Below are 12,025 nucleotides of genomic sequence, written 5' to 3' on the forward strand. Positions count from 1 at the left end.
ATAATCTGCCAGCCAAGATGAATGGAATCCACTGAATTTCAAAATTCTTTGCAGAATTCTTTTATACTGGGGGATTTTTCAGCCAGCTCTGATGATGACCTTGTTTTACTCTGCCTGTGCTGTACAGTTCTGATTTTAAAAGCATGACCCTTAATACTGATAAGTTTGTTACCAATGGTGGTATGTTTTAAACTGGCTTATTAAATGCAGTCTCTGTGTTAGTATTATTTAATAAATATATATATATATATATATATATATATATATATATATATATATATATATATATATATATTGCAGCCTTTTTTTAAATTTTCAAGTACCATATATTTATTGTGTAGCTGTTTGTCTTTCTTGCCCTTCAAAATTCTTTTTAGGGTTATTATGTGGAGTAACATTTTATTTCTTGGCAGTTTCATACTGTGTTATTTTTATCTTATGCGATTATTTCATGTATTTGTCAAGAGTTTTATAGATTCCCCTGAATCAGTGAAATGCATCCGGGGGAGGGAATTATAACCATAGCATCTTATTACTTTTGCCGGCAACATTCAGCCTGTTTTTTTGGTGCATCTCCCTTTTTCTGGTTGCTGTTCTGATGTTAGTCTTGTTGACTTGTGGAACATGATTCCAGGCATCCTCTCTCACAGCTTTGCTGCTATATATCCCCCAGTTTCTGAACAGTCTAATTTACTAGTTGCCCTGAGTCCTCAGCATGAGTCATGCTATCTAAACAAATAAAATCATTGACCTTGATGGCAGCTTGTTTCATTGATAATTTAGTTGAATTGTGGAATAGCAGGTCAAGATGTCTAGCAGCACAAGTGTCTTCTTCCATTTTCTCAACAGTTCAGGTCCTGGATTAAATTAGGATAGTACACAATTAGAAAGAACAGGTATGATTTATTTTTAAAGACTTGTGTCATACAAAGCCATGGGAGAAATCTTTAATTTCTACTACTGTAAATTTCCCACCCAGTGTTCCAGATGATAAATGGCCTGGTGCACTTTGCTTGCTTATTGTTGGAGGCGAATAATCTTGAACCTGCTGTGATGAGTACGCCGCCTACAATGAGTCCCAAAGCATTAAACCACACATCATGCCAGGAGATCTGTGAATGATCTTACCTTTTTAAAAACTAAATGCTACTGGTGGAATGCGTGTGCTAATCTAATTAAAAAGTGGTGGGGGAAGGAAGGGAATGGGGAAGCTTAGTTCTTTGTAGGCACACCATCTTCTTGCTCTAAATTGTTATTCCACATGTATCATATCTGCATTTCCTCAATCCATGGAGTAAATGTGTGTGTTTACATGATAAAGCTTGGCAAAATAGTGCAGAGGAAAGGGTAAACAACAACATCTCTGCATCATATTCCTAGTCAAATTAGCTGTCCCCACCCAGTGGCTGTGTTTAGTAAAAAGGAAAATAGTCAGGAAATCAGTGATGATGCTCCCAGTATATAGCATGCAGTTTAGCCCTAAAGAAATAGGAAACAAATTCATATGTTGACCTATTTTAGAAACTGTGTGTGTGTGTTTTAAATGAACTTGGAACATATGTGTAATGGGTTTAGGGGTTGCTCGTGCGTAAGTTGCCGCCACTCCTGGCTAGGTTACCTGGTTAACCCTTTGTGACTGAGCAGCCTCCAACATCGTGACTGTCTCAGTCGCTGGCAGAATCCGTCAGTGGGCGTTTCCTAAACCTTTTCCAGCATAAAAGTTGTTTGATGCCAAGTCTCCTCCTACTCTCCCTGTGCGGAAGTCTTCTGCGCAGGGAGGGTGTGGGCAGCGGAATACCCATACTCTCTTCGCTGGTCTCCAGCGAAGAGTCTTGGAGCCTCCTCCCCGATTCCCCCACCTGCCCCCCTTCTCCACTGGTGTTACGCTGATTTCCTTCCCCAGCAGATGGGCTGCCTCTCTCCCTACTGGGACCCTCTCCTGCATCCCTTTGGAGCCTTCGCTCTGCCTCTAGCTCCGATGGCAGTTCCCTGACAATATGTGAATGAGTTTGCGTAGTGGCTACTTTATATATTCTGTACTAATACATTTCTTAGTAGTGTAAGATAAAATACTGTGTTTTAATATTTTTAATCAATTATTTTTTAAAAAACAAAAAGCCCTATTGCTTCAGGGATCCTTGCTGTGACAAAGGTTGAGAACCTCTTACGCATGAAGCACATGAGATCGCATCACAGCAGTCGTCTTGTTACCACAGTAACAGGAGTGAGCCAGCTAAGTGAGCCCCCCAGCTGCTGAATAGGAAAGGAGAAACAAAACACAGCCCTCTTCCTGTGTGAAATAAATTGCTGGAACATTATTTTTTTTAAGAAAAGAAAAATGGCAACCTTTAATCAATTGCTCTTATATTTTTTTAAGGGTGGGAGAAGAATCATGCAGTTGAAATTGTTTCCAGTAAGCATTGGGGATCCCAAGAATGTAACATTTCTACATAGATTATTCAAATAAGTATTAGGGAACACTTTAATTGACATTTCCTGCAGTCTGTTTTTTAAGATTCAAGTATCTGGCTGGTCTCCTGGTATAACTAAAGAATGAATGGAATAAACCAACTGCCTATAGAACAAAAAGTGGGATATTTCTCAGAGCACACAAGACTTCCATTCTGTAATCACCTTCTTTAGCATAATTTGTGCTGTTATGTTCTGATAAGAAAATGTGGTGTCTTCCATGCAGTTCTATAATGCTTGGCATTTTAATATCTCTAATCTTTTGTAATACTGTTACTAGGGATGGAAATCTATTTCAGTTTCAGTTATCTTGGTTTCTCTTTTTTCCAATCTTCGATTCAGTTCCCATTTCTGCAGCAATTTGCAAATTTTGTATTTTAAAAATCCTCATGAAAAATTTCCAGCATTTCAGTGTGTATTTATCCATAATCTTGCTGGGTTCAGGCACCAGTGTAGTGGCACATACTGCATCATTTTGTTACTGTAACAAAATTTCATAAATAATTCAAGGTTTTGCACCTTTGGACCAAGGTGTCTTGTTGGGTTTGAAGGGCTTGAAGGAGAAAGTGACATAGAACAGTTTGGTCCAATGGGTTATAACACTAGATTGAGCCAAATGAGAGGCAGTAGATAAATGAAGTCATTTTCAAAGTAATAAAAATGGCAAGCAAGAAACCAGTTTTTAATATTTTACTGAATTATATACCCTGGATTAATGAGCTGTCGTTCCTGGATAGCACATCCCAAATACTACAATGAGGGTATGACATGCCATATAGAAAATGGTTTTAATAAATCAGCTTATTTGTTTATTTAAAGCATTTTACCCCATGTATTTTTGTCCGCCTCCTGCCACTAACTCCTGCAGTCAAACTGGTGCCAAAACTATATTGCTCTGGTTTCCTTTGGACCACACCAGCAACACTGAGAGGAGAGAATCATTATCTGGGCAGCCCAGGACCTCTGTACACACTGCCCAGGCTGGCACCCCATAGAGGTCATTTTGGTGCTGCTAACACAGCAAAAACAATGTGGGAGGCAGCAGTGACAAGTCACTGGTCTTTGCAGGCTCAGCAGGTGCTGTGATTCTCCATCCCTGGAGGCACACTCCATTGTCTCTCAAGACAGACAGAAACAAAGACAGCCCCTGCTTTCCGCCTAAAAGATACGATGCAAAAGAATAGCTGGTGAGCTGCGGTGGCGGAGAAAACCCTCAGGTGCTAGTTATTAAAGTTACTTTTTTATCATAGCTAGCTGTGATAGAAACATTTTATATCGTTCATGGTTGGTGACTGACTTATTGACAATGGAATCACTACCATTTTCTGGGAGGGGTGAGGAAACAGGGATGTTGGCACTGCATGGGCATACTGGCAGGAGTGCCAGCAGAGGCGGATTTAGGGCAGCGTGAGTGGTGCCATCACATTGGGCACACAGCTGAGAAGGGTGCCTAGTACATCCATGCGTCTGGTCAAATAATTTCTTCTACACTAACATTAGGATTTAGATCAGGCATAGGCAAACTCGGCCCTCCAGATGTTTTGGGACTGCAACTCCCATGATCCCTAGCTAAGAGGACCAGTGGTCAGGGATGATGGGAATTGTAGTCCCAAAACATCCGGAGGGCCGAGTTTGCCTATGCCTGATTTAGAGAAATCATCCAAATGTTAAAGCAAAGCACAAGGTTTTCATTCAATAATAACATTAATAGAAAAGCATTAGAGCAGTGCTCTTGCAATCACAGTGAAACATGAACATTCCTGGCCATTTGCTAATTTTAATGTACAAGGGATGTATTTGATATATTGCCTGACTAATCTACGTTAAAAAGAGTCAATTGAAAGAAGAGCTGAAAAACACATTTTCCCTTCCTTTTCTAATCTAATCTAGTAAATGTGTTTTTCTTTTCTTTTTTTGCCTTTATGAACAAAATTACAAGGACCTTATTCCAGGCCTAGAATGGATACTCTGCATAGTGTAGGATCTCCTTTTCCCGTGTTTTTTTTTGGGGGGGAGGGGGGACACACCATTTGAAAAGAAGGCCTCCATTTTGGAGATCTTTCAGCAGGCATGTGAACATACCTTCCAACATTTCTCTGATGAAAATAGGGACATCCCATTCCATAATGATAATTTTACTATTTATACCCCACACATCTTATTGGGTTGCCCCAGCCGTTCTGGGCAGCTTCCAACATATATAAAAAAACAGTTAAACATTAAACATTTTAAAAAACTTCCCCATACAGTGGTACCTCAGGTTACATACGCTTCAGGTTACATCGCTTCAGGTTACAGACTCTGCTAACCCAGAAATTGTGCTTCAGGTTATGCACTTTGCTTCAGGATGAGAACAGAAATTGTGCTCCGGCAGTGCAGCAGCAGCAGGAGGCCCCATTAGCTAAAGTGGTGCTTCAGGTTAAGAACAGTTTCAGGTTAAGAACGGACCTCCGGAACGAATTAAGTACTTAACCCGAGGTAGCACTGTACAGGATTGCCTTCAGATGGCTCAGGTGTTAGACAACTCCATACCCTTGAACATTTATCCATTGAAAATAGGGACATCCTAAGGAAAAGCAGGACATTTGGGGATCAAATCAGAAACTGGGATGGCTGTGTGAATGGTGACAATCTGCAGTGCTTTCCAAAAGAGGGGAGGGATTATGCTGTGTGTTGCATGCAGATCACCTCCAAGGATTGAATTGCTCTGGATAGCCTCCTTTAAAGAAGGTGGGTCATAGTGGTGTGATACATAGCATGGTACCTCAACCTCAGTAAAATATTTGCCAAAAGATGTTCACGCTGCAAATTGCTTCTTTCAAAGTGATAATGGCCACTTTAAAGTAGATGTTGTGCAGTGCAGTACCTCCCTCTTCACTTGGGATGAAAGAGAGGTGAGACAAAGGTCACAATATTGCAGTAAAATGGGTTTTTCCTCTCCCTAGCGAAGTGCTACTTTTCAGAGAAACAGCCAGCAAACAGCATCTTTCATTGTGAAAAACAGAAACTATCAAGATTCAGGGCTGGAACAGCCCAACATGGCTTCACACACTGATAAAGAAATATAGTTTCTATTACTGAATAAGATATGTTGCTAATTTACTTTACAGTGTGATCATAAATAATACACAGTTTTCCAACCATTAAATATATTGCGCTATTTCATGACTTAATATGTCAAGCGGGGTGAGTTGGCTTTTAAACATTTCACTAGCACATGAGAGCTGCTTTTTCTTGGTTTTGTCCTACAGTGCTGCTGTACTGTTTAAAGACCAGCAAATGGTCAGTCTGTGAGCCAGAGATGGAGGAAGGGGGGGTGGGGGGCAGGTCGCCCCGGGTGTCACCACTGAGGGGGTGACAAAATGCCAGTCGGAACTCATTGTGGGGCCTGCCCCAAACGGTCTGCCCACCACCTCCCCCTCAGCTGTAGGGCGGCTGAATGAGAGGAGGCAGGCAGACCTGCCCTGGCTCACCCCGGCCCGCGGGCAGCTGGCCCTGCCCCTGGGCGCAGGGCACGCGTGCCACCCCAGGCGCCCATTTGGCTTGCTCCACTGCTGCTGTGAGCACTTAGAAAATGATGTTGTGATTACTAAGACCCAGCATGGGTTTCTCAAAAACAAGTCATGCCAGACAAATTTCATTTCTTTTTTTATATATACTGTTTCAAGCTTGGGGGATCAGGGGAATGCTGTGGACATAGGGTTTCTTGTTATCAGTAAGCCTTTTGACAAATTCCTCCATGATCTTCTTGTGGAGAAGCTGGTAGAATGTGGGCTGGATGCGGTAACTGTTGTGTGGATTCGTAACTCGTTGGCTGACTGAACCCAAAGAGTGCTCACTAATGGCTCCTCATTACCCTAGAAAAAAGGGACAAGTGGAGTGTCACAGGGTTCTGTTCTGGGCCCATTGTTATTAAATGTCTTTATAAACAACTTGAATAAAGGAATTGAGGGGGAGCTCATCAAATTTGCAGATGACACCAAACTGTGAGGGATAGCTAATGCTGCAGAAGACAGAATCAGGAATCAAGATGACCTTGCCAGATTTGAGAACAAACAAAATGGGAACAAATGTAAGGTTCTATACTTAGGCATGAATAACGAGCTGTGCAAATATAAGGTGAGAGATGCCTGGATTGCGAGTAGTACATGTGAAAAGGAACTGGGGGTCTTAGTAAACCACAAGCTTAACATGAATCAACCGTGTAAAAAAAAGAGGGGGTAATGCTATTCAAGGCTGCATCAACAGAAGTATAGTGTGCTGACCAAGGGAATTGATAGTACCAATCTATTCTGCCTTGGTCATACCCCACCTGGAGTACTGTATCTAGTTCTGGGCACCACTCTCTAAGAAGGATATTGATAAGCTGGAACATGTGCAGAGGAGGGTGGCCACAGTGATCAAGAGTCTGGAAACCATGCCTTATGAGGAATGGTTGAAGGAGTTGGGTTTATCCTGGATAAGATGAGGCTGTGAGGACATATAATACCCATCTTCAAATATCTGAAGGGCTTTTCCCTAGCCCTACGTTCCTTTTGTTATTCCTCCCTTTTCTTTAGCTTTAGATTTCTACCCTTAGTTCCTTTCCCCCACCCATACTTTTTGCCTTTTTATAACTATATTTACAAAAATATGAATTAAATATTTCTTTAAATGAAATATTTTGGAAAACCAAAATAAATTTACATTATATCCATGTGCTTCCTTTGCAAGGACATGAATGAAAAGAGTGATTCTGAGTTGGCTCTGATGTGCAGCCATTTCTGTTTTTACAGACATTGTAGCCCTGTAGCCTTGCTGCTACTTCTGGTTCAAATGAAAAAGTAGGGACTCCCTGGGATAGCTCAGCATGAGACTCTTAATTTCAGGATCATGGGTTCGAGCCCCACAATGGGCAGAAAGATTCCTGCATTGCAGGGGGTTGCACTAGATGACCCTTGTGGTCCCTTTCAAACTCTGCATTTCTATGAGATCAACAAAACCAGAATTTCCCAATCAATAGAAAGTACCTTCATTTCTTCCAGTTTCCCATCCCACCCTAGCTCTGTGCTGACAATGCAGCTCCAAGGGTTTTAATACAGCTATAATCGAAGTCATGCTCTTTTTTAAATGCATAACGGTATTTGGAGTTTTCTGCTGAGCAGTGCACATTATTCTCTAACGTTCTTTTTTTGGGGTGGGGTGGGGAGACTGTTGTCTTCCTCCGAGGCCCATGAGATGCTGCAGATTTCACACAGAGATCAGGCTTTAACTTGCATTTGCACTCTCACTTATTGCTCATCAAATCTTTGCTCATTTTCAGAAAGTGATGCCTATGCACTATTTAATTGCTTCAGGCTTCCTGTTCTAGATCCTTAATTACAATGGGTATCTTTTCTGGGAGTAATGTTGTTGGCAAAATTAAGGAGCAATGATTATGCCAAATATCAAAAGTAGTCTACTTCTTATGGGCCTTCAGTTTCATAAGTAATTCAGATGTCTCATTTCTGTCTTCAGCCTTTGGAGTTACTCTGCTTTCCCCCCACCAAACAATCTGCTTTGGGGGGGAAATATGCAGATATTCACAAGACCACATAATGGGTAGTTGCTGGTGAGCAGTGTTCTGGGAGGGCAAGGACTAAATGGCAGATTGTCCCAGCAGGTTAAGGGAATAGCTTTAACTTTCTCTCCACCTCCTCACACATTTGTTTGCTTGCTCAATTTTCAGCCCACTTTCCTGCATATTGAAGGTTACACAAAGAATAGATAGAAAATAATATAAAATTGCTTTACATAAAGCATGGAAAGTTGCTGTAAGAGCCCCAAATGTAAAATGGGATATGTTTTTTCTTTAGCATGTTTTCATCTATGTCTATTAGCTTGCAGCCATGTATGTATCACCCATACATAAGCTAATAATAGCAGGGCTCTTCATTTAGTGAATGTACTGTGCTACAATTCAGGTAACTGGTGAATGATTCACACATGTACGTATGTAAATCTCTTGGTGTTTCATCTAGAGCTGCACAAAGGTTGCCTCCCACTTCTCCATCAGACCTTTCTTCCCAGCAAAGGTGTGGGTGGGAAATTCAGAGAGTGGAGAAAAGATCAGATGACATTTGGGTTGATGGTGGCAGTACTACTTTAAAGTGTCAAGTTTAAATTACAAGGGGGCTTCTCCCATTAACACTTTTTTTCTGCCTCTTTAAAGCAATGCCTTGGGCTGGCTGAATACAGAGGAGTGGTGGGAGGTGCCAACTGAAGAACCCCCAAGGGATTGGTGGGGGGGGAGATGTAGAGTGGGCAGAGGGAGAGGACTAGGGCAGTGTTTCCCAACCACTGTTCCGCGGCACACTAGTGTGCCGCGAGATGTTGCCTGGTGTGCCGCGAGATGTTGCCTGGAGGGAGGCGGGCGAGTCGGGCGGTGAGAGGCGGGGTGGCAGCGGCGAGGAGAGGCCGCCCAGCGCGGGGCTCTCGCCGTCTGCCTGCCTGGCTGCCTGTGAGCTCGGCGGGCAGCGCCTCCGTCCGCAGCGCCCGCCTCGCGGCTCTCATTCCCTGCCCCTGCCAAAGCTCACCCAGCCAAGCCGCGCTCTCCTTCCTGCCTCGCTTTGCTGCCTCCTCCCCCCCACCCCCAAAGCTTGGAGGTTCCCCGGCAAGGGGGAGGGAAAAAATTTGAAACTTACACTTTCGTGCATCCCTCCCGGCGTGACGCTGCGCGCTGACGTCACGGGGCTGTAATGGTGGTGTGCCTCGAGATTTTTTTCATCAAACAAGTGTGCCTTTGCCCAAAAAAGGTTGGGAAACACTGGACTAGGGAGAGGAGCAGGGGAGTACGAAGGGGGGTGCAGGGCATGCGACCCACCCCGGATGTCACCCTGACGGGGGGTAACAAAATGGTGGGTAGCACTCATCACCGCGGGGTCTGCAGTGTGAATGAGCCGTGCTTCTCGCCGACTGCAGACTCCACACTGTCTGCCCGCTGCCTCCCCCCCCCAGCTGTAGGGCGGCTGAGGCCCCGCTGTGTGCCCATCCCTATGGGCACCGTGTGCCTCGTCTTGTCCCGTATGGGTGCCCGTGCCATCCCTATGGGTGCCGTGCGCCCTGTAGTGTGTGGCGCCCATAGGCACAGATGAGCACAGGGCGGGGTGTGCAGTGTCCAGAGGGAAAGGGTGCACTGCAGTGCCCATAGGGATGGCATGGCATGGGGCATCCATAGGGACAGGGTGTGCCACGGCACCCATAGGGACGGCATGGGGCATGCGATGTCCATAGGGACGGGGTGCGCTGTGGCACCCATAGGGATGGCACGGGATGGCATGCGCCCTGTGCCGTTCCTTTGGGCATTGCGCCCCATGCCCCACGCCCCTATGGGCACCGTGCCCCACCCCTATGGGCGGTTTTCCCCGCACCTGGGCACACTACCCCAGGTGCGCGAGACCCTTCCTCCACTGCTGGAAAGAAGGTGTCAGAAGCTGAAGAGGGAACAGGGTTTAGTGAGCAGGAAGAGGCTGTGGCAGAGAGTTGTCCAGAATACAGAGATGAGGCAGGCTGTTGAAGAATCCAGGGAGTCTCCCACTCCTGCTGCATCCAGCTCCTCCCCAAGCCCAGTATCCCATAACATGCAGATAAATGAAAAGAACTGAGCAGAGATTGGTTGTGTGCAGAAACAGTTTGCGACTCCTTGGGAAAAACCCTGGAGAGGAGGAGCCTTAGAGGGAGGTGGGAATAAAGAGACCTTCAGTGTCTCATTGGGGCAAGACATGCTGCGAAGAGTTGCTATGATCACTAGACATGCGCTGTTTTGGTGTCAACTTTATTGACACCGGTTTTTATTTATTTATTTATTTATTGCTGAGATACTCCTAACCCTCATTCCTGATAAGCACTGCAGTGGCTCGGCTCAGCCCCTGCCAGTACCACTGTTCTCGCACACTTTGGAGATTGGATATCATTCCCAGGACATTATTTGGGGGGAGGAATAGTACTGCTGTCACCTCACCCAGCCAAATATATGCTCTCCCTTCCTAATCTTTGTGAGAGCTTCCCTTCTGAACCCTTAAATGCTGAGAAATTTGGTGGGTTGGAACATTTGGATCAGTCTTAGTTTCATCAGTGTCTCACTCATAGTAGAATGCATGAACTACCCTTTGAAAAAGAGCTGCATTTGAGGTGAGAGAAAAGCTCTGCCTGGGGTACATGTTTGGCACCCATGAGTCATCACTTGATATTGCCAGTTGAATGATGAACAAGCCGGTATTCACCTTACTCCAGATTCACCTGCTTGCCATTCTGTGTGACTTTGTTTCTATCTGCTTCTGAAATAGAGTTGTTTTAGCAAACAGAACTGCTAGAACCCAAAACTAAGATTTTGTCAAAGATGTATAACTTGCTGTTGAAATGGAATACACAGGATGAAACGGTGAAATCTGCTATGATTAAATGGGCACAAGATGTTGGACATAACATAATGATGGCTGACTGGGAACAGTTATGGACCACAGGTATGAAGTTTACGGCATGTAATGCCTTAAGAGAGAATATTATGAAAATGATATACAGGTGGTACATGACACCAGTCAAGCTTGCAAAAATCTACCATTTGCCCGATAATAAATGTTGGAAATGTAAAGAAACTGAAGGTACATTCTTTCCCCTTTGGTGCACGTGCCCAAGGATTAAGGCTTTCTGGGAGATGATTTATAATGAAATGAAAAGGGTATTTAAATATACCTTTCTGAAGAAACCAGAGGCCTTTCTCCTGGGCATGGTTGGCCAAATGGTGCCAAAGAAGGACAGAACTTTTTTTATGTATGCCACAACAGCAGCAAGAATACTTATTGCAAAGTATTGGAAGACACAAGATCTACCCACTCTGGAAGAATGGCAGATGAAGGTGATGGACTACATGGAACTGGCAGAAATGACTGGCAGAATCCGAGACCAGGGAGAAGAGTCGGTGGAAGAAGATTGGAAGAAATTTAAAGACTATTTACAGAAATATTGCAAAATTAATGAATGTTAGAATGATGTCAGAATGAAGTTAAGTGGTTTAAGCAGCAATGTTATAAAGGTGTATGTAAAAATGGATTGTTAACAGGTGAGAATCCAAAGTTATAATATATTATGTTAAAGGACTAAGATAAAAACAAAGAGGGAAAGAAATTGCTGAATTAGCTAACTGAATTGGAATACAAAAAAGGGAGGTGTGAGGAGGTCAGGGAAACAAGGAAATGAATGTAAGGTATGGAAAACTGATGTATTTTTTAAAAGTGTTTTTTATCTTTTTTATATTTTGTATTTTTTATTTTATTTATACTTTTGTCTTTCTTTTTTTCTTTCTTTTTAATTCATGTAATTCTTTTCTTTGAAACCTTAATAAATATCATTTTTAAAAAATTGAGTTGTTTTAGCTACCGTGGCAATAGTGGGGTGTGCCGTAAGTTATGTTTATTGTTACAAAGTATTAAAAATTAAATCACATGAGTTGCATCCAACTTAGTTTTTCCAGTTGAAAGTACTAGACATGACTAACTTAGATACATTAATTTTAATGGCTCTGCTCTAAGATAGTGACGTC

At 43.3% G+C, this 12,025-nt stretch overlaps 1 protein-coding gene and 1 long non-coding RNA gene across 11 annotated transcripts in view; one reads left to right on the top strand and one right to left on the bottom strand.

Annotated features, from left to right (window-relative positions):
• Nucleotides 1-12,025, top strand: part of ANKS1B (ankyrin repeat and sterile alpha motif domain containing 1B) — a 337,482-nt gene that overhangs the window by 185,035 nt on the left and 140,422 nt on the right. The window lies entirely within an intron of this gene.
• Nucleotides 446-12,025, bottom strand: part of LOC308595513 — a 28,529-nt gene continuing 16,949 nt past the window's right edge. Inside the window, exon 3 of the long non-coding RNA XR_014012073.1 lies at nucleotides 446-857. This is a non-coding gene — a long non-coding RNA (uncharacterized lncRNA). The remainder of the gene's footprint in view (nucleotides 858-12,025) is intronic.

Source organism: Podarcis bocagei, assembly GCF_964188305.1.
Source record: "Podarcis bocagei genome assembly, chromosome: 10".
Lineage (NCBI taxonomy): Eukaryota > Metazoa > Chordata > Lepidosauria > Squamata > Lacertidae > Podarcis > Podarcis bocagei.